The 24327-nt window shown below is 42.1% G+C and overlaps 1 protein-coding gene and 1 pseudogene across 1 annotated transcript in view; both read left to right on the top strand.

Moving 5' to 3' along the window:
- The window catches only part of LOC126235216 (transcription factor SOX-21), a 169551-nt gene that overhangs the window by 32161 nt on the left and 113063 nt on the right, over positions 1–24327 (top strand). The window lies entirely within an intron of this gene.
- LOC126238236 (5S ribosomal RNA) lies at positions 22765–22882 on the top strand (annotated as a pseudogene).

Below are 24327 nucleotides of genomic sequence, written 5' to 3'. Positions count from 1 at the left end.
ATCCTGCCTCGGGCATGGATGTGCGTGACGTCCTTAGGTTAGTTAGGTTTAAGTAGGTCCAAGTTCTAGGGGACTGATGACCTAAGATGTTAGGTCCCATAGTGCTCAGAGCCATTTTGAATCAACCAGAATCGTGCTGCAGCCGTGTGAGTAGTACGTTGAGTCATGGCCCCCAAATTCGCCTGGCCTGAAACCGACGGCGCACATTTCGGACACAAACGGGTGCCACCTTTGCCCTAAAAAACCAACAGCCCGTGATTTACAGGCATCGCATGACCTGTGACGTGCCACATACCACCGGAAACCTACTAAGCACTTGTCAAATCCATGCCACGCATTTGGTTTTCTTTCCAAAGATCGACTATTAAGCATGAAGTCGTAATGTTTTTCCTCGTCAGTGTAATTTTCCACAAAAAAAAGGAGCTCTTTTCACAACAGCTTTTCCTCAATTTTTGCCACTCCTTGTAGTAAGTTGCTCATCGTTTTAAAAAATTACACTATTTTATTATACTGTTCCTTCGCAGATAAAAGTAATTAGGACCGAAGTTAATTGATCACGTTGCTGTTGTCGTACATGTTGGTGTTGTTGTACAACATTACACAAGACTTTCTTGAGAATGGACAGACAGGAGAACGATCCACAACTGAGCATCCTGGCACACAGTTGAATGATGGTACTTATTATTACGATACTATATCGCAATGTCGTATATTAAACATTCCCGTAATCGAGTGGTTATCGAGTGTGACACTTATGCAGAGAACCACATTAAATTCCCGGTACTGTCACTCATATTCCTCGCAGTAGAGCACTATCGTGCTCCTTCTAGCTGAGAACACCTAGTGCAGATTACGTGCGGCATGTTTGTGAGCTCGACAGAGATTGGGACAGGAAAGATGTCCCGCACAGACAGTGCTTTACCTGTGGAGCCACCTCGAGCGTCCATTGCGAATCGAATCGTCGTCCTACAGCAGCCTAGGGAATTTGAAAAGAATGGAGGCGAACGAAAGGTGAATCTTTCAGTCAATCTGTGTCACTTGTTTCGATGTTACAATTGCTAGGGTACTGCCTGCGAAATGCAATATTCCTGAATGAAATTTACACCCTGCAGCGGAGTGTACGCTGATATGAAACTTCCTGGCAGATTAAAACTGTGTACTGGACCGGGACTCGAAATCGGGTCCTTTGCCTTTCGCGGGCAAAAGCTCTACGGAGTTCTCTTTTTCTTTTCTTTAAGAATCTCATTTTGTTCTTTGTCGTTCGTTGCATTTGTTCGGGGCGAACGTCCCATGACATCTGTGCAATTTCATCGTTGATCTGTTCACTTACTTTTTATTGGAGAGGGCAGCTAACCCTCCGACTGACCACGTTCAGCTGCCTTGGCGGCATCCGACTGAGCTACCCAGGCACGACTTACGATCCGTCCTCACAGCTTCAATTCTGCCAGTATCCCGTCTCCTACCTTCCAAATTTCAGACACTCTCCTGCGAGGCAAAGGTCTCGAGTCGAGTGCGGCACACAGTTTTAAAACGCAGTTTTCCTGTTTCCAGTTCACCTCATCACCCAAATTCTGCTCGGACACAGTATCATATTCCTTATACTAGTCGCGAACGGACAACCCGTGTAGGGTGGAAAATGTCGTGTTTACGCCCCAGAAACACTAGGAAGGGGGGCAGAGAGGTAACAAAAGCGTACGCTCCAGTATTATTACAAGCGGAGCGCCATCACAGACGACACCTCTGTATGCCGACGCATAGCGCAACAAGTAAACACTGACGGGCACTTTCGTTTCACAATACCTCTCGCACAGTATAATCGCAAAAATATTTGTGAGAATTCGCGTTTCGTCTAAAGAAATTACCAGTCGCTTTTATTCTGGTGCTTTATTTCCTCGTGAAAATGTAATGCTTCTCAAATTACGTTGTCTCGTTCGCAACGAATGACACGTTCATTGACACGTTTATTCCGGCATCTTTAAAAATCAAGTCCCTTGCAGATACCTTTTTTTTCTTTTTTTTGTAAAATTTAATTGCTAGCCTTGCCGACCAGTTCTGTGTAACAAAAGCTATGGAGCTTTCCCAAAATTCATATTTTTCGTATTGCTCATCATATGGCAGCTATTGCTGTGGTAATATAGTTAATGAAATATTTATTTTTTGCAATCTGTTTCTGCATATTTGTCGTAGCTACTCCAGTCTCAGTCCGGTCAGCATAGTGTACTTTGTACACCATCTAGTTTTAGCAATCTGCTCATATGTTTCTTCACCTTATACATCAGTAGTGCCACTCATTACCAATAATTTAATGAGATCAACAGCAAGCCGTTGCGGATGCTCGTGAAGGCATTTTCCCCGATGGTCTGCCGCGTTTGCACTGCACTTGTACCTTATCACACGACCACGTTACTTTCAAGTACGGCATAGCCTCCTGTTCGCTTTGTCACGTAACGTATTATAAAGACTGTGACTCCTGGGGCCAGAACATTGTTTCCATATGTTTGACATCAGTGTCTGACAAGAAAGACATTCGTGGCAGTAAGACTTTGGAATCAATGTGTCTCTCAAGAAAATGCTGCCTGGATATGTTTCACAGGTATTCCGTTCTCAGCATCATGTAATTTCCTGTAAGACTTGGGCCGAGTTCTACGTCTTTCTTTGACAGCTTCTCAAATCTGTTAGGTACAGTATTTGCAAGTGATTTCTAACATAATTCGATTATAGTCGTTTTGAGCAAATTTTTTATATTCCGACGTGAAATTTCAATCACTTTACTTAAATTTTCGTGAATTTTTTCTGCGTTCGATATTCACACAAACTACGATTCTAATTTAAAAATGAAACAAATTTAGTACTTCTGTAATATTTAAGCTTCATCACCTGCTCGTATAGCGTAGCGCGGAAGCGTTAGCTTGCGGGAAGGGAGATCGCAGACGGCGGATTAACGACCGTGGACTGGTACACTGGCTAGCCGTGTGATTTTTAAGCTGTTTTCACTATCTTTTCAGTAAATGCTAGGCAGATCCCCAAATTCCGCCCCAGGGAATACCATACACAAACAATTAAAATACAACAAGCAGAACAAATTACACGAATGTGACAGCTGGCACACACAACTTCTCGCCCATGGGTTACTTGACGACTGTCGTGTGAGGATGGGCAACACTGTGTTAAATAACAAGATTAACGTTGCCAAATTCTGTAAACGTGAACACGGTATAAGACGGGATACGCAGTAGAGGAAATAATGAAGAAAAGAGAGTAAGATTCAGCGTCATGTACAGAATCTCATTCATAAAGTGAACGGTGTGGCGTATGTTTTCGTGAACATTTTTGACACCCGGAAAGTGCAGAAACGTGAACAAACAGGATCGATCATAGTCACAGTATCTTACCCCAAAGACTAAAGTTAAATTCATCTTCTCCGTTACTAATTATAAACACCCTACTTTACCATTCGGCAAACCGCATTTTCACATCTAACAGCTTCCTCACACTCTTCTACCAAGAGGAGCGCATGGTAAATAAAATTTTTTCTTCCGGCATCAGTGAGCGATGTTAAAATGTTAGTACGATTAACAGCCGCATGAATCGCAGTAAATCACATCTTGTATTCATGTTGCAATGGAACATCGAAACGCATACTGCATAGATTATACGTCATTCGCGCTACTGATGCTATTGGCTCCTGCCACATGTACGAAGTGTAAATATTTTGTAGGTAGTAGTTTAAGACTAATTCGAATAATACATTCCATATAACGTGTGCCCAATTACAAATGTATAGCTACTTACAGGACTAAGTAGATGGAGATATAGATAAACATTACAGAGCCCCGTTATCTAGACTTCTTCAAAATGAGCTTCCAAAATTAACGGAAGAGGTTTCTCTGGCTACAAAGATATGCGTGTTCTACCTTCATGACTGGACCCCTACACATTCTAGTCATCAGGCTAGACGCCATCTCAGCTTAACATTTCCGGAAGACAGATCGCCAGAAACGGCCACGTTTATTAGTTAACCCCTTGGTTTTTTGCCTGTGGAGATGGCTGAAAGGCGAAAACTACAAAGAACGCCAGGACGATCTCAGAAGATCGACACGTGTTTTCAAGAGAATTAGAAAGGACATTGAGGTCGGAGGTGGAGTTAATGAAAATTGGCTTTTAACTTAAAGCATTTCCCTTTGCTTAGCGCTTCCTGTGAGTGTTAGTGTGGTGTGCGTACTGTAAGACCTTCGGTACACACACCATCAGATTATTTGACTTGTCGCTCTAACGAAGTAGACGAGTGTCAGCAATATGGTTCAAATGGCTCTGAGCACTATGGGACTCAACATCTTAGGTCATAAGTCCCCTAGAACTTAGAACTACTTAAACCTAACTAACCTAAGGACATCACACACACCCATGCCCGAGGCAGGATTCGAACCTGCGACCGTAGCAGTCCCGCGGTTCCGGACTGCAGCGCCAGAACCGCTAGACCATCGCGGCCGGCGTCAGCAATATGTCTCGTGGTCTTATCGTGGCGTGTTTATCTTCTGCCGTTAGGTCAGATGATAGAAATGCCACTTGCACGCTTAGAGTAGCAGATTGACAGTGACCAACTTTAAACAGAACTTTATTAATTTTCAAACACATTTATTAAAATAATAAAAAGCATAGACATTACGCAACTTGATTCTGGATGCTGTTTACTATTGACAATCTGAAGTTCCTTTGGTCTTGGTACGTTAATCTTATTCTCACATATCTCTGATACTTGAGAAAGTGTCTATTCATTTATCTTCATGGCTATGTACAGGAATATGGTAATCTTATTAGGCGCAGACTGAAACTTGGCTATAGACTGGTACAGACTAATGTAGACTGGTACAGACTGGTGCAGACAAATGCAGACTGACTAATCGGAGGTCTGTACACTCGTTATAATACCTCGCGCGTTCAGGTATCACTGCGCGAGTGTGATCCGCGAGGAGAAAAGGTTCTACGTTAGCAGCAATCTCATTGGCTGCGTTACATATTAATATGCAGATCGGCGGTAGCAGAATTTGGTCCGTCTCTATGGCAGCGCCATCTCGTAGTGCGGAGACGACGAGCGCAGTGCCTGCGCTGTTGTGCTTAGTGGGGCGCGCTCTAGTGGGAAAGTTGTGTACGCGCTGACTACGCGGAGCTATGTACACAACAGTTAGTTTGAGTTACTAACAACCATACCTAACCAATAAAACTGGATACATATCACATGGAATATTTTATTAAAATTAATTTGTGCTACCACTATCTGGAATATTTAGTATTCCTCCTGCAAAACCCAGAAAACGCCATAAGCACAGGACACGTGCTCATTAAAGTGTTAGGTTTATCTCTCGAATGTTGGTGGCTGTAATGGATATGTGTATTGCCTGTTGTCATGTTTGTGTTATGTTTTGAGGGAATGGACAAGGTGAAATCTAATGTAGGCACGTTGCCTGATCCTCTCGATTAACTCTGTAGTTATTACTAGAAAAAAAGGAGAACAGTTTTAATGTTGAACGAATGTGACAGCTGGCAGTTAATGGCTACGGCTTTCTTTACAAGAGGGAGATAAAGAAACAGAGTGTCATGCGCACGGCGATTTCTGTTAGAAAGTCAGCCCTTGAAGGTGACCCGTTTAGTTCCAGCCGACTGAGTTCTCGGCAGTCAGTCTTTGTCTTTTCTGTGAGGCGCGTGAAAAGTTCGCGCTACAGTGGGCACCACGCTTGAGTAAGACGTAATACGGGGTCATGTTCCCGTGACAGCTCGATGTCGTGGATGAAGAAGTCTTTCTTTCACGGGGTGACCAGATGTCAACGGAAATTATTTCCCGTAGTTTTCAGAATAAAAATGTACGATATGCGGAAGCCCGTCACCGCAGCTGCTGAATCACCAACACTCAAAGTTTTTGCATTCTACCCATAAAAAGAGTGTACTGATGCCTTATCTATACCTACACGTGTACTCCGATGTGTGACGGAAGGTACTTGTGTAGCAGTGTCATTTCCGCTCTTTTCCCGTTCCGGTCGCGTATGGTTCGCAAGAAGAGCGATTGCTGGTAAGCCTCCGTTTCGGCTCAAATCTAATTTCATCTTCACGGTCTTTTCGCAGGATACACGTAGGAGGAAGCAATATATTGGTTGACTCTCCCAACTTTAAAATAAGACCTTAAGGTGATGCAGAACGCCTCTCTTCCAGCGTCTGCAACTAGACTTGACTGAGCAGATGCTTTCGCTCTTACTTCCTTTGTCGATGGACTTCATGTCCTGAGGATTCTCCCAATGAATCCCAGTCTGGCATCTGCCTTACACGCTGTTAATTTTATCAGGTCGTTCCACTTTAAATCGCTCCGTACGCATATTCATAGATATTTTATGGAACTACCTGCTTCCAATGATTGATTTGCAATTTTGTAGTCATGCAATGAAGGGTCTTTCTGTCTATGTATTTTGTTTATGACGAGGGTCAATTGCCACTCCCTGCACACAAAGTCTACCCTGTCCAAGTCTTCCTGCATTTCGCTACACTTTCCTATCGTCGTGGCTTGTCTGTATACAACAACATCATCAGCGAAAAGTCTCGTGAAAACTTCGACGCTATTTACTAGGTCATCTATATGTATTGTGAAAAGTAACGGATTCACTGCACCCCCCTGGCACACCCTAAGTTACGTTTACCTCTGAAGACTTCTCTCCATTCAAAATGACATTCTGTGTTACGTTTGCTAGAAACTGTTCAGTCCAGTAACACAGTTGGTCTGGTATTCCATAAACTCATCTATTGTTCATTAGACGTCAGTGCGGAACTGTATCGAATGCCTTTCAGAAGACAAAGAGCACGGTATCTACCTGGGCGCCTGTAGCTACTGTTCTCTGTGTCTCGAGGACGAACAGAGCGAGCTAGATTTCAAACGATATTTGTTCTTGGAACTCATGCTGGTTGCTATGGAGGTGATGTTCGTTCTTACAATGCAGTCAGCAAGGTGGCGCTGTAGTTTAGGCGTTAGACTGGTTTCCATATGTAACTCAAGATGAATACTGGAATGATGTTTTCTTCAGCGTTACAGACAACTTTCCATACAACCCTCGTCCAGTACAGCCTGGTGCTCACCTTCTATGGCATGCATTAAGTAACTTATTGGCTGACCGATTTCAGAGACAGGGACAATGTTGCTGGCATGCAGCCAACCACACCTGACAAAGCTTTTAACGTTCCCACAAAAGCAGCACCACAGAGAGCGTATGAAGCACGAGAAAGAGTTACTATTTGCCGGCGACGTCCCCTACCCATCGATTCGCTATAGCATTTCCGGCACGTTCTCGCAGTCGCGAAGGAAAAACAGATGAACACCCAGCAAGCCGTTAAGCTGCACCAGGGAGCCCCTGGCGCCCACCACATCAACGGGCAACTAACAACTGACACCCAGAAACATTTTTAGTTTCGATGCGTAAGTTAAAATTCACCCCTAGTTACATCCTCATTCATGTAGAACACAGTCTTCCGAAACCAGATGAGTCTTCCTCAGACATCTTTTCTTTGGGGAAACGACATTTCGTTCGCGGAGACGGTGATTTACTTGTTGTAAGGTATTATTTTTTGTTTTTGCCTCAGTCACATTTTTATGACACAATCATCCTTTGTTGACACAACTGACAGTGATGCGTAACTGTCACCATACTTTCGTCAAAAAGTTAACAGTTCAGGTTTAACAGACCCTGGTTTCGGATGTTGTGTAAACGGAGACCAAGAAAATTGTATTAGAACCGAGATAATTATTTGCTAGATGATTTTCGGAAACATGATAGTTGCTTATACAGTTTGTCACCGTCTCAAACGGAAATTTTACGGTCAGTGCGTACTGCCAGTTTTTCTTACGGCAGTCAGACTTACACTTTAAATGCGGAATCTGAGAGTTAGCAAGCGAGCACAGGGAAGTTTCATAATTGTTTGAGTCACTACGACATATAGAAAAACAAATCAAAAACTTAGGGAAAGGGACTGATGTGTAAGTCGTAATTACCAGAGTGAAGAAAATAAAATAGAGGGCGGGTGGGAGCTGTAGTGAGGCGAGTGGATGGTGTATGAATAAATGACGTTCTTCGTTCGATTCTATAAGATAAGACAACACCGAAACAACGACGAAACATCTGCATGATTACTATGCAATTCACAACTCAATGCTTGGCAGAGAGTTCATAGAATCACCTTCAAGCTATTTCTCTACAATTCCATCTCCAACAGAGCGAGGGGAAAACGAACACTTAAACATTTTCGTGCGAGCTCTGATTCCCATTATTTTCTTATGATGATCACTTCGCCCTAAGTAGGTGGGCGCCAATAAAATATTTTGCTCTTGGAGGAGAAAGCTCGTGACTGAAAGTTCATGAGAGTATCCTGCTGCAACGAAAAAGACCTTTGTCTTAGTAAATACCACCCGAATTCGCTTATCACATCCGTGGCGCTCTCCCCCTTACTTTGCGATAATACAAAATATTAAAATGATCCAGAATGAGATTTTCACTCTGCAGCGGAGTGTGCGCTGATATGAAACTTCCTGGCAGATTAAAACTGTGTGCCCGACCGAGACTCGAACTCGGGACCTTTGCCTTTCGCGGGCATGTGCTCTACCAACTGAGCTACCGAAGCACGACTCACGCCCGGTCCTCACAGCTTTACTTCTGCCAGTATCTCGTCTCCTACCTTGCAAACTTTACTGAAGCTCTCCTGCGAACCATTTTTTATTAAAATGATATTCCGGTTTAAAATAAAAACAGCTGATTGTCAAACACGCATTTTATACAATACAAAACGAGCTGCCCTTCTTTGGACTTTTTCGATGTCCTCCGTCAATCCTACCTCATGCGGATCCCACACCACGCAGAAATATTCCAGAAGAGGGTATACAAGCGTAGTGTAAGCAGTCTCTTTAATATACCTGTAGCATTTTCTAAGTGTTCTACCAATAAATCGCAGTTTTTGGTTCGCTTTCTCCACAACGTTATCTATGTGATCTTTCCAATTTAAGTTATTCATAATTGTAATCCCTAAGTATTTAGTTGAATTTTGTACGATTTATTGTGCATCCTAAACTATGCGGATTCCTTTCGGTACTCATGTGGATGATTTCACACTTTTCATTATAGAGAGTCAGTTGGTGAAAATCATTTTTTATTGGTCTTGATCATCTGATGGCTTTAGAGGATAGTAAATTTCAACATCATCTGTAAGCAATCTTAGATGGTGGCTCAGATTGTCTCCTAAATTCTTTATGTGGATCAGGACTTCCGTAATGCCGCTGCTGCAGTTACCATGTTCACTGCACTTACTTCGTTTAATGACAGTAGAACGAAAACTCGAACCTAGTTATATACATGTGATTGTATTCCGTATTTACTTTCTCTCAGAATAGTATCCGTTTCACATCGATGGTGAAACATGACCTTCGTTTAGAACCGAGATTTTTTGCTATAAGTCGGGATTTAACTTTTGAACTGCTTATTTTACATTAAAAATATTAGAGTTTAAAGTCCCATCGACAGGATGGCCGTTAGAGATGGAGCACATGTTCGGATTACGAAAGGACGGGGAAGGAAATCGGTCGCATCCTTTTCAAAGGAACTATCCCGGTATTCAGCAGGAGCGAGTAAAATAAATCACGGAGAACCCAAATGTGAGTGGTTGGACAGAGATTTGAACCATCGTGCTTCCGAATGCGAGTCAAGTGTGCTAACCACAGAGCCATCTGGCTCAGTCTCTTTCGTATTGTAACACTGGGCTCAGTCTCTTTTGTATTGTAACACTGCATTCTATGGGAATGGCAATGCGATGTGTTGAATTTTTGTGTCAATTTATGTGTGCCTATAGACGAAAATATTGGATGAGGAAGCAGTTGTTAAAAAGCCAAGAAAGCCGAAGCTGTGTCTCGTTTCTGTACCTTTCGTATTTGAGATGATAAACGTCCATAATAACGACGACATATTTTCACCGTTAGCGATTACATCAGGAACGAGTAGACGACAGTAGCAGGGAAATATAGCTCTCATTTACATAACGTAAGAGATCTGCTCCTTGGTTGCTGGTGCCTATTATTTCCAGGAAGTAATAAAATTTGATGTATTTCTCAACGATTCGCTATATAGCATTAGTTGGCGCTTCCATTTGGAACATCCAGTCGCAGTGTCTCGTAACATTCCCTTGACTGTCTGCGATGAAATTCTGATCGATATTAAGTTGTGTGCACTAAGAAGATTACTTCCATTAGTTGAGAATTATTGAGTTACTGTAATCCTTTTTATGTTTTCTCTATCCGCTACAATTTTAACCGTCTATTTGGAAGAGACACCTTCCTATACATTTATTTGCTTGCTTTTTCATTTCGACTATCAACAATTACAGTCCCTGAAATTTCATGGCAGATCAAGACTAGGCAGTTAGTGGAACCTAAACAGTTCTCTTTCAGAGGAAATGGTCTTCCTGTTGAGCCATACGAACATGAGTTACTAAGTGCATCAAAGATCCTAATTTTCACTGTCTATCAACTACTTTACCCAAAATTCAAAGAGCTGACTCCTTCGGAATAAATAACATGCCGGAGAAAATTGTTTAGCAACAGCAAAATTTACCTATTTACACATTAACATTGCTATCAGTTGGTAACGAAATATCAGTAGTGCCTTTCCAGTTTTCCGTCATTTCGTGAGCTCACAGTCAGTTCATGCTCTGGACACTTGTAGCTGAAGCATGCTCTGTGAACTAGCAGTTGCTGGAACAAGAATATAGAAAAACCCGTTACCAAACCCAGTTCGATTACCCTGATTTAAGCGTTTATAGTTGAAATAAATTACTCGACCAGGGAGGCGTGGTGTCCCCTTCACCAACAACACTGTTGATTATTTCTCAGTCTTTTACCGACAGTCTTTATTCTTCGGACGGGATTACTTAGTCGTCGGTCAGATCGAAATAGCTAACAACAGAAACAAAAGCACTGGCTGATTCAGTCCTACTGAACTGAGGTACAGAAATTGCATCTATACTATGACTTCTCTGTAGAAAACATTGAAAATGTTACAAAAAGGAAATGTCTGAAAAGAGGCCAGTAGCTCGATCTGCATTTAGAACCGTAAATTTTGAAAGATCGTTTTGACTATATAGGTTGTCTTCTAAGAAGCGTCAAGCGCAGTTTCTCTTTAAAAATTGTTTTTGCAATGTGTAGCTAGAGTCGACCCAAACAAATATTTCTCAAGTCTTTCATGCGAAACCCAGTGCCGACACAAAACGTTAAGAGGAAAATATTGCTAATGCGGAATTTTACGTGCCCAAATGATTGAGCAGTCCCAAATTAGTCTGGTGTGATATTTATTTTATGGATATATATTAACAGAGACTGTAAAACACGAAGAATAACTCGTAATCCAGCAGCGATTGAACAGCGTTGCTGCATGGAAATCAGCGCGGGCCTGGGCGGTGCCGAGCTGCTGGAGTACAGGTTATTCCTCGTGTTTTAACGTCCTTCTTAATACGCATGGACAAAGCAAATATCGCATTAGACAAATTCGGAACCGAACTGCACGTAAAATTCCATTTTAAATATCATTTTGGTGGTATCGGAAAACTGACCAACGCTTTCCAGCAACTCATCGAAGAAACTGAATTGCAGATATCTGCCGAAGAACCAGACAAAATGTGTCCGACGACCTATAGGAGACACACCCTGTATTACTCTGTTCGATCGCGTGGTGCTTTTAGATTCGTTTTCGTCATCTATGTGCTTCTTTTTCTCTCTCACCGTCGGATTTCTTCAATCTACTTGGTCCATGTTTTATAACCTCATTCTCTAGTTGTACTGACCATCAGTTAGCACCACGTACTTGGATCATAAAATGATCTATATGTAACCTTTTTTAATGTTTCCTTTATTATTTTATTAAAATAGCTCATTCCATTGTACAGTTCAATGTGCACTGGTGTATCTCTTTTAATTTTGCCATTTTATGCAATTTATTGTCATAGTATATGTGACATGGCGCCACCATGTTCACTTTGCTGACACCTACTGGCAATTTTGCCTTCCTTTTAGTCCGCCATCTCAAGTTACGTACTCAGCCGGTTGATATCTTATCCATGTGCTTACTACCTTTGCGTTGGCGTTGGTAGGAATGGCATGAGTTTGCACTTTTTTTAATGTTGGTTAGTTATTACTAACTTAAAACGTTATTGTAAAATAATTTTATACCAACTCATTTGTTATATTCCTGTTTTAGATCTATGAAGATGGAAATAATTCCGACATACGTTATGCACATTTCGTGATCAGTAAAGCAGTTCTTCATCTGCTGTATGAGTTTTCATGCGACCTAGCCAGGTTAGCTACAGATCTACGCTTATTTACTAGAACGGTCGCTAGCCTTCTAAGTGACTTTGTCACACATTTATTTGCTTACCCTCGACTACACATATTCCTGTGTACTCCTTCCATTGCTTGTATGTTCTTTGACTCTCCTGTATATGCTAAAATTTTGTGTGTAAGCCTCGTTGTCAGGAGTCTTTGAACATGTCCATAAAATTTTAATCATTTTTTCTAATGTCTGCTGCCATGCTTATAATTTCTCTGCTGTTGTACGGGATGTCAGTCTGTATCCGTTTTTCGCTAGGCCAAAAATTTTCCTCATAATCTGTCGTAAAATGTATTCGTGATTTCGTTATTTCTTCCCACCAATGTTTCCTGCGCGCTAGCCCTGATGATTCTAATGCCATTGGTTTCAAGCGACATTCATTCTTTCGTAATGATTGCGAAAACAGATATTATGTTTTAGTTCAGGAAGCTTTTAAATATTTTGTTCAATAACATGTTTCTTTTGTTTGAATCTTCCTTTCAAACATTATACTTCTCTTTCAGTTTCAGGTCGAATTGATCATATGTTCTGTCATGCTGACTGTTACACTCTAAACGTTCAAACAAGTGCCAAGGCGTCAACCAGACATTACACAGCAAAACAACTGTTCGGCTTGTTGTACAGATCTTGTGATAAGTTCTCGGTCAGGAGTTAGTGCTGACGCATAGCTGTCTAGATCGCAAACAGCCATGCGGCTGATGTGACAAGATAACTCTGATGTCTATTTACAGTTTCTTTATACGTGGCAGTAATAACAGAAAATATGAAAATACTGTTACAATGGAGCAGACAGCTGAATAGACTGGCAACATGAATCACATCTTTGGCTTCTCTGAAAATATGTGTAAATATACATGAAGAAGAAAAGGTGAAAACCTTGATCCAATGTGTGAATTCAGAAAAATTGTAAATATAAAGGCGTATACAGAATTTTGACGCGGAAGATGAAAGGCTCTAATCTCTGTACGACATATAAATGTCTGTCATCGACACATTTATAACTGTTCCAAGGTAAAGCAGCCAGCACGTGGAATCAGTACTGTGAACAAATGCGTCACAATTTATTTCAGAGAGGTTTATATCTATTCATTCGCTTTTCTCTCCGTAGAAACATGGCCTTTCTCAGCGCTTTACGTGGACGAAGACGCCACCCTCTTGATGAACCGACAGTGAACGCTTGAAGAAAGAATTTTAACAGGACACATTCTCTGTAAACAGAACAAAAATTATTTTAAACAAATATAGGCTATAAGCAGTGTCTCGTGTAAATTATTGATATTTCCTTAAAATTATTTCAGTCTTTTACATGGAACAGTGAATGTCAAATGGCTAGTTGTGATGACGACGACGACGTGCACAGCTCTGTCGTTAGACATTCCTTTTTCGAACTTATTTCGCTGTTAATAAGAAGAAAATCTGTGACGCACTTTTCTGCGAAATGGTCCAGAAATTCCGGCTCGTACGAAAAAGGAGTGAGCAATTAGACGAAGTACGTTCTGTAAACCGATATGGTAGTATGCCACAGTGGTCAGAAATTTGGTTGAAAACTGTCCACATGTGACCTCAAACACTACGAGGAAAATGCAAATCAAGGACCTGCGGATTGAGGCGACAAGAAACACGAGAAGATTTTGAAACGTAATGAGAAAAGTTTCCTTTAGGTTGTTACTTTTGGATGCTGAAAAACAAAAGGTGGAAAGTACATTTCAAACGCTGATTTACGCACTTCAGTAACGGTGATGCTGGCATATCTGTTCAGTGCGGCTATCAGTGCATCACCCACATACAATCGTGGAGAGCGTTGCATCGATTAGCTTAGAAACTCAATTAGGATCCGCAAAGTCAATCGATTAAAGAGCAAGTTTATTAAAAAGAAAATGCTGCTTACATCATGAAGTTATGTGTGTGTTGTTAACTAATAGTGACATACATGTCAAATCTCGATGCCTGTAATAAAAAGTACATCAGAGATGTGACACAGATACTCTTCACTGGAAAAAAGGTTGAGGCTTACTGCGTATGTTATACTACAGAGAAGTATTCGCATAATCAGACTATCTAAACAATTTATTTGTTGTTCTGCAGACGATCAATTGAATTACAGGAACAGAGGGAACCGTCTAACACAGCTAATTCTTCTGGAAACTTCGATTTGTTGCCGCACATGATAGGGCCTACCGCAGGAGAACAATTGGAATCTCCGCAGTTCCGAATTTCAATACAGAATTTTTGTGGCTCTGTAGTTGCAGAGTGTAGGATCTGGAAAAATGTATTACACACGGTCTAAATCAAAACCGACAGTATACTTTTATAAGTAATTATTTGTAACTCGCGTATAGAAAAACAGCAACTTAACATTCGCATTGAACGGCGAGTTTCGGCAAATTTTCGTGATCATAGTTCAAGCGCAATCTAACACATAAAGCCGCATCACACCTGCTCATTTTCGTTGTACACTGCGACAGCAGCAAGACAAGCAGAGAGTAAGCTACATCGTTAGCCCACCCGGTTAGCCGGGAGGTCTAACGCACTGCTTTCCGGGCGGAAAGGCGTCGCCCGGCGGATTAGTGTCGAGGTCCGGTGTGCCGACCAGTCTGTGGATGGTTTTTAAGGCGGTTTTCCATCTGCCACGGCGAATGCGGGCTGGTTTCCCTTATTCTGCCTCAGTTACACTATGTCGGCGACTGCTGCGCAAACACTTTCTCCACGAAATCTTACACCATAATTACTCTACCACGCAAACATTGGGATTACACTCGTCTGGTCTGAGACGTTTCCAAGGGGGGTCCACTGGGGGCCGAACAGCACAATAACCCTGGGTTCAGTGAGGGGCGGCGGTGGGGTGAGTGGATTGCTGTAGCCTGTTGTGGGATTGTGAACCACTGAGGCTACGGCGGGGACGAAGCGTCTCCGTCATTTCTAGGTCCCCAGTTCAATACAATACAAGCTACATTGTTGACTACGAAATCAGATGAATACGACCAGTAAGTATCGTCTATATTGACTTATGACAGTGTTTGCAGAAAACGGAGTGTATGTACCACAGAAAACTGCAGGAACAGCAAAAAAGAAGACAAAATATTGCTCATTCTATAGGTTATTTAGTAAATACAGTAACCAGCCAATTTCGACTTCTTCAGGTAAGTTAATTCGAAACTTTTTGTCACAAATATTCATCTGAAAATGACGTCTTAAATGATCAACCAGAGCTATCAAACAAAATTTTTCTAAGAAATGTTCATAATTTTCTTATAGATCCACACAGTAAGCACAGCAATGAAGAAACGTAATCCGTTGCGCGCCCAACCAATGCATAAAAGAATTCTATACAATGTAAATCTGTTGTTCTATCTCGAATGTCATTCAGGCTGGCAGAAAGAAAAGAAAGAAGGAAAAAAAGTAATATTAACTCTTGTACGAGGTGTGGCTAGAAAAAAACCGGACTAGTACTGGTGAAACAATAAAACGAATGCAATAAGGCTGAACGTCGCGTGGCCATTGTCAGCAAAAACTGATGCAAACATTGAAAAAATCGGTAAACTTGTTCGACAAAATCGCCGTTTAACAATCAGAGCAGTGTCTGAGTTAACAGGAGTTGACAAGGAAAGTGTCGAACAAGTTTACCGAATTTTTCAGTGTTTGCATCAGTTTTTGCTGACAATGGTCTGCCAGTGCGAATGTCATCACTGGTGTCTTCGCAGCCATCTTTAAATCGTTTAAACCACTCAAACACTTGTGTTCGCGATAAACAATCATCGCCGTACACTTGTTGTAACATTACAAACGTTTCACTTGCAGATTTTCCTAGTTTGAAACAAAATTTGATGTTAACACGCTGTTCTTTCTGTACACTCAACATTTTCCGACGCACAGACAAACGTCAACTACTTAAAACAGACGCCACGGGAAGACTGAGTGCAGGAGGCAGATGAAACTCGAGCAGTAGGCGGATCGAGAGTCACGTGACAGGCCACGCGACTTTCAGCCTTATTGCATTCGTTTTATTGTTTCACCAGTATTAGTCCGGTTTTTTTCTAGCCACACCTCGTATATAAAATGTCCTACATTATTTTCATTTTTTGTAATATGCCATACCTAAACAGTCACTAACGTATTTATTTAAAAATCATATAGACTACTCAGCACATTCCTGTTAAAGAATTTCTGTTCATATTAGTCATATGCAAACTATAACCAAAATATAGCGTTGACCATAGCAGAACCTGTAACCAAATGTAATCTTCGACCATAGATATGTTTTCGGATGTAAACGAAACATTCAGACGGTAACATGGCGGATACTGCGATGTTGTGCAAAATAGAAGTAAAAGAGTGTTTGCGCCATATCCACAAGCGCGAAAATCAGAATACCAATTAGCAAAATAGAAATTAAGTACACTTAAACAGTAGTACGTCGTAAATATACTATGCGCGAAGGGTAGTACCTGAACAAAATTGTTATTTCGCACAGGGCAGCTGCAACATGCAATTTGCTGTCGATGTTGTAACTAGGTATTGACTGAAGACTCAAATATGTTTTACCGGTACGCTAATGATGGGAGAAAGCTAGAAACGCGAGTTAGCTTACACATAAATACATAACAAAGTGGTTCGTTGCTGTATTTTTTAAAATAATATAATACACAAACACGGAGCTCACCAGTCAGTAAAATGGATAAATTATTCTATAGGTTTACTAAAGACTACGGAGGTATGAAACAGCATATTACAGGAATGTTTAATGACGATTTTCTTGTGACCTTTTGACATTTATTGAAGATTAACGTTTTTTTAGGAGAAAAAGTAGGTAGTAGACAACACAAGACATGGCGAATTGCGAAAAGATATCGTACATGCACACAAGATCGATAAGTTTGTATACCACACTTAGAAATAAATCAGTTTACGAACGCGGAAAATATTAAACTGGTGCGGAACGCTCACTAATTGCATAGCAGTGCATTATTTAACGTAACAAATAATTAACCGTAACCGTAGCTGAAGAGAATCACGCTGGCGTAATGATAACAACGCCAAAAAAATAGAACTGTTTCCCCGACTCAGACGAAACAAATTTCGAAACTGTTGCAACATCAGAACCACAAACGTCAGATTTTTTCAACACATCGTCCTTTGAAGAAGAAGTAATTATATTAAACAAATATTCGTGAACTGGAAATCCATTTGAAGATCAAGAACGCCCAAATTTTTAGACTTCGTACCAGAACTATGGCTTCTCAAAGACTGTAGCAGGCGTAAGAAAAAACAGCAACATAAATATATGGTTATTGTAGATCAAATACTATATTTACATTCTCTTGTTTTCAGTGCTATGAACAGTTACATGCAACTGAAAGAGGATACTTTCGTCCGTACTCCCCAGACGTAAGCCACTCTGACTTCGTCTAGATTCCTAAGATGTAAGAAGCACTCCGTGGCATTCACTTAACAACTATACAGAGATTCGTCCGGCGATAAACAGATCCATTCGAAGAATCAACACAGCTGCCGCAGTTAAAGGTGTCCTACAACATCCAGTGGATTATGGTCAATACTGGTTGCTACTTTGAAGGATAACAGAACTTCGAAACATGTATATATTTTATCTCAGTTGAAAATAAATAATTGCCTTTATTAAAATTCCAACCCTTATAGCATTAGTGAAGCCTGACATTGTCAAGAAGGAGACAGCGGTATTAATTTAATTCACTAAAGGAAGAAAATTTTATTGTAAAATTTTTTATGCGTAGACCGCAGTTCTCAGTATACAACTACAACACGACGACTATTTTCAGTTATTTTCAACAACTATTTGCAGGTCGTTCAAATCGAAAGAGCGTGGTGAACGTCCACTGAAACACACCACCATTAACCGTAGTCATGCAATGAAACGCATTCGTATTGTTGGCCACCAACGCCACCATTCGCAGTTATAAACTTCTTCATGAGCAAGCCAGGTTGTAAACCATAATCTTGCAAGATGACGGTAATAAAGAAAGAAAACTGCCAGTTGCGTTAGTAAAAGTTGCATCACATGCCCGTGATTTGCAATTAGTGAGCAGATTTTATATAGTGAGAACACCCGCTGTGCAACTGAAAATCATTTATTACCATCGTCTGGCGATATTAAGGTCTACAATGTGGCTTGCTAATAACGAAGTTCTTAGCTACTGTCATAGTCATGTTGGTCACAATATGAATGCATTTCATTACATGACTACGGTTAATGATGGTGTTTTTCAGTGCATGTTCACCGCTTTTTTACGATTTGAACGCTCTGTAGACGGATGTAGAAAATAACTGAAACTGGTTAAAAAAAATGTGTGTGAAATCTTATGGGACTTAAGTGCTAAGGTCTTCAGCGTATAAGCTCACACACTACTTAACCTAAATTATACTAAGGACAAACACACACACACACACACACACACACACATGCCAAAGGGAGGACTCGAACCTCCGCCAGAATCAGCCGCACAGTCCATGACTGCTGCGCCCCAGACCGCTCGGCTAATCCCGCGCGGCAACTGAAACTGGTCATCGTGCTGTAATTGTATAGTGAAAATTTATTTAATAAACCTCATAGTATTATCAGAGTATGCCAATTAGGCAGGTACGTTTTGCAGATGATTAATGCTGACGATATACGATGAGAATGTTTCGCCACAATCAGAAGCTGACGACATTAACAAAACTTTTTGTGAGCAAATAATGGCATACTGGAGCGATCATTTCTCTGCAGAAATGGTATAAATGGCTCTAAGCACGATGGGAGTCAACATCTGAGGTCATCAGTCCCCTAGACTTAGAACTACTTAAACCTAACTAACCTAAGGACATCACACACGATCATTTCCCTTATTTTCAAACATATCGACACTAGTTTCGTTATCTTTCTCTCTCAGTTAATATCACAACGAAAGCTGACGTTGACGTCATGTAGCGGCATGTTCTTAATGGTACCTTGTACAACACTAGGATAGTGCACAGAAAGAATAATGTTGGCGAGTGCATGGAGTTCCATCATTTTAATCGCAGGAGATACCGTGCAATAATTTCCCCCGAGAACTCAAAAGCAGGTGACTGCTTCATCCCGGTGTTGAAAAGGAGCGGCGATGTAGTCTGTGGCGATATAATGGGGGGCTCTAAACGCGCAAGCATATATCGCGCTCCGTGCGCGTGGGCTCCCGCAGAGAGCAGCCTTGTCGCTTCTTCGGGCGGGCGACGCGCGCCTGCGGGCAGGCAGCCCGCTACGCACGGTAATCCGGACAGCGAGGTGAGGTGTCTCCGCACGTGCGCAGCGCGCGGCGCGCACTTGGGCACCTGGCCGCGCCGGCGCGCCAGTATCGCGGAGACAATGCGGCCCATCTGGCGCGCACAATGGTCAATTTGAGCGGCCGCCCGCCTTATCTGGCCCGGCCTCACGCAGCCGGTAGCTCCCTGCTGCGGCGCTCCGCGAAACGAACGCAGCTGCGTCAGCTGGGAGCCCCTTCTTACAACACCGGCGTTATCTCATCTACACCGACGCTACCGGGGGTAATCTACACGTCTCCTCGTACTTACCGTTCCTCCTAGATTGCCATTAAAAATATTCAACCCTGAAGATGAAATAAAACAGTCAATCATTATACGGGAAAGGAATGGTATACAGAGTGAATCGCGTAAGACTTGCATTGCAAATATATCAGACATGGAAGGCACTATCAAAACGTGGTCTTCACAGAATTGAATCGTAGGCAAAGGCGCTATTTGTAGCCAATCGCCGGCCGTTGTGGCCGAGCGTTTCTTCAGTCTGTAACCGCTGCGGTCGCAGGTTCCAATCCTGCCTCGGGCATGGATGTGTGTGATGTCCTTAGGTTAGTTAGGTGTAAGTAGTTCTAAGTTCTAGGGGACTGATATCCTCAGATGTTAAGTCCCATAGTGCTCAGAGCCATTTGAACCATTTTGAGCAGCGAATACACATATTTTAAGATGGTGACGAAGTATAGTTTTTACAACAGTTACAAATGTTCAAATGGGATAATGTCTACTGACAGCAAAATCATAAAAGTAGCGGAAATGTGAATATCAGTGGAGTTTGTTGCAGGAAGGTAGTGCAGGTAGTTTAACGATTTATCGTACTGTGAACATTGTAACCATCGACCACTGTTTCTTCCATTCTATTCCTTAGATGCTAGGCGACAATGTTACGTTTGTGTTCTTTGTGTTGCGATTACACTGCGGCGGTTCTGTCACTCATTATGTGATTGTGGATGTAGTGGGAACTCCTTGGAAGATGGTATTTCCCAACGCGTAAAAAAGTGGACATGCTCATGCCGTACGGAGAATGTAGGAAGTATGTCGTTCGTTCGTGCACAGTATACGACGGAAGGTCTGACCGAGCGAGGTGGCGCTGTGGTTAGCACACTGGACTCGTATTGGGAAGGACGCGTCCCGCCATCCCAATCTAGGTTGAAACATCCCCCTAGAAAAGTTATGAATGATAGTGCTGGTAAACCTCTTACGTTATTTGATTTTCAAACAGCTGAGCAAAACTGAACGTACTCAGACATTTCTCTCTTTGCTTACACTGATCAACAGTAAACTGACACACTTTTTTTCTTTATTTATTTTATTTTATTTTATTTTATTTTATTTATTTATTTATTTTTTTTTTTTTGCGCATTGCAATCTGACGTACAATATTGCCTACAAAAGAATAGCCTTGACTAACAATAACCTGTACCTTTCATGAATCACTTACCTCACAAGAAGCTTCGTTACTCAGACTGCTGCAATATAGCGAGCGCCAATACTGCCAGATAAATAAAAGATTCTAACTACTGAAGGCACTAACTAAATTCAAATGGTTCAAATGGCTCTGAGCACTATGGGACTTAACATCTCAGGTCATGAGTCCCCTAGACTTAGAACTACGTAAACCTAACTAAACTAAGGCCATCACACACATCCATGCCCGAGGCAGGATTCGAACCTGCGACCGTAGCAGCCGCGTGGTTCCGGACTAAAGCGCCTAGAACCGCTCGGCCACAGCGGCCGGCAACAACGTTTAAACTACGATATCTCGTAAACTACTTGCACTAGACTCCTGCAACAAACACCACTGACGTTCCAATTTAGTCTACTTTGATTGCGATACTGTACCTTTTTTTAAATAGACCAACAGTTGAAGCTCATAATAATCTGTGTATGAGGTGCTTAGGCGGGCGCCTGCCTGCCACTCCAATATGTGAAGTCTGCATATCAACGGCACCTTCCATTATCGAAATATTTGCGATGCAAGTTTTGCATGATTCACCTCGTATGTTGAAGGATATGACAAGAACGGTCATTCGAAGCAACAAAGTCCAGTAAACATGGGCTGTAAGATGCATAATTTAAGAACTTGGTTCAAATGGCTCTTAACACTATGGGACTTACCTTCTGTGGTCATCAGTCCCCTAGAACTTAGAACTACTTAAACCTAACTAACGTAAGGACATCACACACATCCATACCCGAGGCAGGATTCGAACCTGTGACCCCTTAAGAACTATGAGCACTTGTTCGTCTTCGCTACCGTGAAACACCTCTTCCACTGAAGAAGTGCTCATAGCTTTTAAGATATGTATTTTAGAGTTCACGTTCACTAGATAATTTTTTTTCTTGTTTTGCCCCCCCTCCCCCCTATCTCGTCTCAAAATACAGAAAGTAAAGAGCTCGCAATAGAAGGATGTCTTGAAGACCTGGCAGTGAACAAAATAATGGTCAGTTATTTGGCGAGGCGTCTGTCGCCATCGCAACAAAGTTGCGCAAACCTGTCGCATCCGCGGCATACACCATCAGGAAATTGAAGAAACAACTTCAGCGTGTTGTCGCCACTAAAATGCTGACTGACTTCTCCTTCCCCGTGACTGCGGAGGGCCTCACACAAATCTGCGCACGCGAGAGGAGCTGATAAAACTTTACTGGACTGTTCTTCCTCACCCGCCCTTCAGTCCGGATCTCGCACCATCCGACTTCCGTCTGTGTGGCCCAATGAAAGAAAGATGCACTCCTCGGGGAGCAATACGCGGATGACGAGGAAGCTATTGATTCAGCAATACGCTGGATGCGGCGTCTACCAGTACAGTGGTACCGAACGGGCATACAGGTCCTCCCAGTAAGGTGGCGTAAGGCCGTCGCATGGAACGGAGATTATGTTGAAAAATGAGGTTTTGTAGCCAAAAGAGAGGGAGATAATATGATATATTGGACCCCTGGCTAAAACCAACCTGGTTTCAGAAAAAAAAGTGTTGCAGTACTTATTGAACAGAAGAGAATCGAAGCATTAAAGATGTGGTGCTACAGACGGATGTTGAAAATTAGGTGGACTGGTAAAGTAAGGGCCAGCGGTCTTGCGACAGTGGTAACACCGGTTCCCGTCAGGTCACCGAAGTTAAGCGCTGTCGGACTGGGCTAGCACTTGGATGGGTGACCATCCGGTCTGCCGAGCGCTGTGGGCAAGCGGGGTACACTCAGCCCTTGTGAGGCAAACTGAGGAGCTACTTGATTGAGAAGTATCGGCTCCGGTCTCGGAAACTGACATACGACCGGGAGAGCGGTGTGCTGACCACAAACTCCTCCATATCCGCATCCAGTGACGTCTGTGGGCTGAGGATGACATGGCGGCCTGTCGGTGCCTTTCGACCTTCATGACCTGTTCCGGAGGAGTTTCGTTTCGTTTCGTTTCGTTTCGATAAAGTAAGGAATCAGGAGGTTCTGCGCAGAATCGGAGAGGAAGGGAAAATGTGGAAAACACTTATAAGGAGAAGGGACAGGATGATAGGACATCTGTTAAGACATGGTACTAAAGGGGGCTGTAGAGGGCTAAAACTGTAGAGGAAGACAGAGACTAGAATATATCCAAAAATAATTGAGGACGTAGGTTGCAAGTGCTACTCTGAGATGGGGAGGTTGGCACAGGAGAGGATTCCTCCGAAGGCTGATGACTTAAAAACAAATAAAAAATTTTAACGCTCCTCGAATGCTCGCAGTAAACGGAGGGGATGCACAAATCCAAATGCTGTGGACGCATTCAACGTTGGCATCCGCTGCAATGTGGAGGTTAATACATTAGCGAACAATGAAGCATTTATAAGAACTATCCTCGACCTAAAATTGCCGTATTCGGACTATTTAAGAGTGGTCGTGAAACACGGAAATCTTAAATGGCAAGGGGTGTGGACCGAGACTCAACAGAGGAAGAGTGGATGTTACGCGACACTTCAACCTCAATTTCCCAATTTCGAGAACACATTTGCATCGATCAACGATTTACACCAGGATTCGACACCACTTTATCCACGCCTCTTTTCCTGCATATTTACATAGAATCAACATCTACAGTTGTCGAGCATGTAAGTGAGATTCTGAGTTAGCATGTGATGTTCACCACATCTCGTTTTCGTGTCCCAAATTTGACTGTGAAAGGTGTTGGCTGGTGTAGGATATCTTCCTCAATCAACTTACATTTTACAAAATACTAGCGGAGAAACTCGGCGTTGTCCGGGTGTTTATTTATACCTGAGTGTCCATGTCCGTATTACGCAGCAACTGGCCTTGTGCTTAACTTTTATGACATGAAATACGTGTCGTACAACGCCATAATTTTGTAGGTAAAATCAGTGGGCTGTGTGGATACTCTCTGTATACTGCGTTGCGAATGAAGTTGGTAGCAACGAAGTAATAAATTTAAAGGTCATGCACGATGCGGCAATTTTACACGCATCTCACTGCTGTGACGTCATATCTGCTGAACTATACGTCGTACGATGATGCAATGTTGTAGGTACATTCAGTAGCATATGTGGACACTGTCTGCGAAATTTATAGCAAATAGGATAAGTAGCAGAGAAGTAATAAATTTAAATGTAAAGCATGATGCAAAACTTTTTCACACACCTCATTG

The sequence above is a fragment of the Schistocerca nitens genome, chromosome 2 (genome assembly GCF_023898315.1).
Source record: "Schistocerca nitens isolate TAMUIC-IGC-003100 chromosome 2, iqSchNite1.1, whole genome shotgun sequence".
Classification (NCBI taxonomy): Eukaryota; Metazoa; Arthropoda; class Insecta; order Orthoptera; family Acrididae; genus Schistocerca; species Schistocerca nitens.
The sequence above is the reverse complement of the archived record's forward strand: the minus strand, read 5'-3'. Positions and strand labels throughout refer to the sequence as shown.